Below are 6,187 nucleotides of genomic sequence, written 5' to 3' on the forward strand. Positions count from 1 at the left end.
CTTGTGTACCCTGAAATAGTTTGCATAGAGTACCATTGAAGTGTTAAAAAGGAAATGCAGACCATGCCCACAAACAACCCCACAATTTCACATGTTTTGGTAAGTGTAGTAATAAGTGTACATTAAATTTCAGAAAATGTTCACCATACAAATTTGGAATAGAAGAAACAAATTTATTGAGGCAAAACTCAGCATGATCTATTTGCTCATTATTAATTTTGTTTTGTAGTAAGGTATATATTCCTATGATTAAGTAATTCCAATGTTTATAATATCTTTGAGGCAATACTCTCTGGAGACAAACTGTAGAGGTATATAGTAAAAATGTGCGCCATTCTGAAGCTTTCCATTGTTTTCGATCATGAATACTTCGTGATGTTCTTGTAACCTCGTGTGGTGGCTTTGTATTTAATAAAATATCATCAAATTCTCTAACTTTTCGTCCTAAATACCAAACACAAGTATAATTGGACGAGTCAAACCATGCTTCAACAAAAGTTTTTACTACACCAAGTAATACTGAATGCATATAGTCTGGCACAAAACTTTTAATAATATGAAACTCTTCCAACAGTAAGAGAACTGACGCTCCTTTTACTCCTCTTCTAATACAACCATTCAAGTTTACAAAGTCACAGTCATCTAAATGCTGCTGTAGAGTTCTTTTTGGACCAAGACCACCAATATACATGCGTGATTGACCTCTTCCTACACTCCGAATGACTCCTTCATTAAGGCAAAATGGACATCCAAACTTCCCATTGAATTGTTTTATATTTTGAATCATTGGTCTCGCAACCGAATCAACAGATGAAATTATGCTATGTATTTTAATGTTCGTAAGTAATTTACTAGATGGCTGAATAAAATCTATACCATTATTTTGCAAATCACATAGTTCTTTAGTAAATGGCTCTAAAAATGTATTCATATTAGGTTTGGTGATTGAATACCACAATCCAACTAATAAAATATTTTCCCTTCTATCATTATACGACAATTCGTTAATCATTACTTGGATAGGCCATACTGATATTTTGGAAGACTTGAAAACTTGTATTCCATCTGTATTCCATTGCAAACTTATCCATTTTTCTGCATTATACTTAGCTTTTAGTTTTGTATACATTGTTCCACTGATAACATCATTGATTGTGTCATCATGACTGTAGTCCCAACAAAGTTTGGTTCCAATATTTGTTTCCAATACATTTTTTATTTGATCTTTCAGTGGAAATGTTAAAAAATAACCTGATGATACTTGTAATCTTTTCATATTATTTTCTGTTGAACAATGAGGACATTCAACTTGAGTATTTAATGTATTCATCTCATCTAAGAGTCCATGACAATTTTCACAAATAAAATTTTGTTTTGGGGGATCATTTTTATACTGTTTTAATAAATAATATTTAGATTGATGAACAATACATGGTGTATGACAATTTACTAGATCTATTAAATCATCCAATGCTCTTGCTGTAAATTTATGTCTTAAGGAAAACATTAACAACAAAAGTTCACTTTCTCCCAGTGATATTTTGCACCCTTCATATAAAGGCTTATTTCTGATATTAACTGGCGGGGTTTGAAAAGTCCCATCAGCTTCCTAAAAAAAATATTATGTTTAAGTATGCAATTTCTATAATTTGTTTAGCAGTTCATTATGTCAGATGGTTGTAATATATTAATATTGTGTTAATTTGTTATTATTATTGTAGAAATATCTTCTATAAGTAGGTAATTATGATTTGGAAATATTATTATCATTAGCAATAACAATTAAATACCTAATTAAATTTAAACATTTTAATATGATAAAATATTTAAAAAATGTTGGTACAATATAGGTAATATTATTACTGTTGCTTATTGTAATATATTACAACAATTTATCCATATTATTTGTATTACTTACCGGCAAATCTACATTATCTGTAAAAATATCATCTTCATCAACATCATAGCCATTATTATGTTGGAGAGTATCATTTTCCTGAACAAAATTTAAAAATCATGTTTTTATATTCAAACATCTTAAATGTAACATTTTAAATCAATTTAAAAATAATTAAGTTACTCAATTTTTAATAGGTATTCAATATTATGATGGTAAGTTGATTTTAATTTTTTGTATTAAATGTTTTTTTTACTAAATAATTAATTTTAAATAGTAGGTAATATTTATTTAAGTATAAAAGCTCTAGTTAAGTCAGTTGCCGTAGGTATTATAAATTAAATAAAATTCCAGTTTTTGGGTAGAGTATTTTCTAATTTTCTTTTTTTAAATTATCGTATAATGAATTTAAATATTTACATAGGTATTTCATTAAGTTTTAGATATATATTAGACCTATGTATAGATTTAATTTGAAGTGGTTAATGTACTAATTTATCTAATATATAATTATATATAAGGTGTATTAGGTGTAATTGCACCTTTTGTAGTTACTCCCTTAAAATTATTTAATTTTGTTAATCACCTGTTCTGTATCATTAATGATCATATCATGAAGATCATCATCAGATTTATTGTTTATTTCTTCAACTCTTGAAATGTGCACCTATATTGATCATTGTTTATATTATAGTTAATAAGCTATATAATATACTAAATATATTATTGATTATGTATTAAGAATGTTAGATATAGCAGTAGGTATCTACCGAAACAAATTAAATTAATATGTTTATATTATGTACCTGTTTTGATTGAGACCATCGTGTCTGTCTAGAAACAATTATTGGAGTGTCAGGCTCTGATACATTATGTGTAAGATATTTTTTATATCTTCCTCTTGGCAAGCTGCTATTGTTTTCTGATATTGACATAATTATTTACTATACCTATGTGTTATAATATAATACGTCGTATATTGCATAGTATTACTATTTGTTAAAATGAGTAATAATTTTTAGTTAAATTTTATAATAACTATTTTAGAAATAGTTGTATTATAATTTATAGTCTATAGAGTATAGACTATATTAGAATAAATATAGTACCGTATTATAAAATATTACAATATAATATAATATTATATAATATCTACATACATATATAATACGATACAGCCAATGAGCGCCATCACATGTCCCATACGTAAGTACGTCACAGAATAGAATAACGACGGTTAACCTCAAACCTATATTTTTCGTTATACCACAATTCCATATTTCCATTTTCGCGTCACGAGTTCCGCCGACTCTTTGCATTGCGACTTACGATTTCGAATTGTCATGCTTAATGTATTTAAAGTGTAATATTGTTCTTTCGTAATTCGTTTGTAGTTTGAATAATATTTCTTGTTTAAAAGTATTATAATTTTGTCAAGTTTAAGTGATCTTATATTATTAACTTTTAAAAATGTCAATTTCGAGATTATACAATGATCCAAAATGTGTAGACATATATGATGATTCAAAATGTGGTTTATTTGAGTTCACAAATGAAGAAAATGCCGTCCAAGTAGGATACTTGGGATGGATAACTCCAGACTCGTCCACTATTACAGATTTTATCTTTTACGAAGCATTAATTACAAATAACGCAGATATTGAAATGAAATGGCCGAAATGCGATGTTATATACAGTTCCAAAATGGTGAAACGTGCACAAAAAGTAGAGTGGATAAATGTATCAGCCCGACTTCTTGCATATGGGAGTAAGTATTTTATTTATTTATGTTACCTAATTTGTATAATACATAAGAAGACACTAAACATAAATATATTTTCATCTCCATCTTAGAAACATTTGACATTGTTACCTGGTTAGTAAAATATTATAATTGACCATAGATACGTACATAGACACAAATATTAAGAATACTGGGTACTGGGTAGGTCAATCACTCATAACTTGCTTTATATCAATGTACCAATCGATTAAATATCAATAAAATCCTAGAGATTCCATAAATAATAGTTTTACTTATATTCCTTTAAGTGTGATGATAAATTATTATCTAAATGTAACTCAATCAATAGTAGTTAACTTCAATAAAATGTAGTCAATAGTCTTTACATAAATAATACATTTAATAATAGTTGTAACAATCTATAATACCAACTTTATAGTTTTTACCTATGTATTATACTAAATTAATTATAAGTCTGAGTTGCAATTAACTGTATATGTATAAATATAGCATGGGTCGAAATGTGTGACAAGAGCAACGTTATCATCAACTTTGATGAAACAAATTTGACACGTAGTACAAGACGTATACGTCATGCAGCTGACAATGAACAAAATACCAAGGTACCTACATAATATTTTTACATAATAACGGTAGGTATTTACATAATTACAAAATATTGATAACTATAACAACTAGGTATACCTAAATATATTAATAAAGCAGAAGGGCTATTATATATATATATATGGTATATTTATATATATATATTATCTTATAATATTTATTTATATTTATTTGTGAATGATCACACATAGTAGGTACTAGGTAGGTATGTAATATTAAAGATACTTATTACATATTATTATATGGTTATAATTTATCGTTGAAACTATTTTTAAGGTCAATATAAAAAAAAACAACCGTAAAGCATTGTTTAAAAAGAAAGAGGCTTTATCAAATTCTTCAAAATCTTCTATTCATATTATGAAACAGATAAGAAACGGTAAAACCATACTACCAAAATCTGCTACGTTAAAAAAAAGGAAGAGAAGTAATTCAATTGAAAGTAACAATGGAGATTTATTGGTAAACATATAAAACTTGTGTGTTATTAGTTATAAGTTATCATATAGGTACTGTTTTATCTATAACTCAATAATCTAATAATACATAGTACCAAATAATTACTTGCACAATAAAAACTTTCATATTATTAAAATATTAAAATGTTGTATCAACACTATAATCTGAATTGATAATAGCTTATTAGGTATATCAACAACATTTTATATTATGTAGCTTTATTGGTGCAAAAAAATATGAAATTTACTTGTCATCTCAATTTGCTTTACCTATTTAATATATTACTTTTAATAACATAATACCATCTACATTTAAATAGTATAGGTACCCACTCTGAAATTCTGATAGGTATATAAAATATGTAATACCTATCTAAATTGTTGCTAATATTCATTTAACACTACTACAAGGTATTTATAAATTATAAGCATATTATGCTTGTGATGTATAAAAGTTTAATTCACACTTTTCTCTTAAAATATAGGTAACTTTTATTCATAAGTTAGGTAACTAATATTTTTAAAATATAGTAATAAATTATGAAAACATATAACCTATTTTATATTATAAAAAACAATTACAGCAAAAAATTGATTAATTATCAAAACGAAAATCTTGTATTTATTTAAATAAAAAATGATTTAGCCCGTAGATTATATTAATGTATAAAACATTTTTTGATTACTTGGATAGGATGATATAGATGATGATGACGAAGACCATTCTAAGTTAAGTAAAGATGAACTTAACAACAAAATTAAAAGTCTTAAACTATGAAAACCGAAAATTAAGATCTGAAGTTGCACAACAACGAGCAATAATAGAAGCTTCTGAATGTAATATATTAAATTATTATTACCTAAATATTTTAATATTTTTTAGTTTTATAATATATTTTGTAATTTTTTATTAGATGTACCTAGTATCTTAAATATTATATTTCTCATTCTCATTTAATTTATTATGTGTAAAAATATAACATTTTTTTGTATATACATTATAACACAACTGAATAATTCATAATTATATAATGATTATGAAGTGTAGAGTTTATTTGTCATTATGTCTTGTGTACTTCTGTTTTAGCTATATCTAATATAAATAAAATATCAAATGAAATATTATCATCATTAAATCAGTCATTAAATATAATTAAAACTAAAAAACTAGGCAAACCCGCTAGGTATTAAGATATCAGAAACTGTTAAACTAGTAAGTAACATAAACATTTTGTTCACCTATAATATAATAATACTCATTAACTCAGATGGTTCATTAATTATTTTAGCCAGCAATATCAAGCAATCCAACACTACATCAAAAAAATGGAGAATCAGCCAGTCATCAAGCTGTAGTTATTGATGACACTAATATACCTACAGATATTAGTAATATTTCAGAATTGTCAGCTCCTTTACCTGAATACCAGATGCTTGAGGTCATCAGTACTAATGAACGGC

The sequence above is a fragment of the Myzus persicae genome, unplaced genomic scaffold, assembly GCF_001856785.1.
Source record: "Myzus persicae strain clone G006 unplaced genomic scaffold, MPER_G0061.0, whole genome shotgun sequence".
NCBI lineage: Eukaryota > Metazoa > Arthropoda > Insecta > Hemiptera > Aphididae > Myzus > Myzus persicae.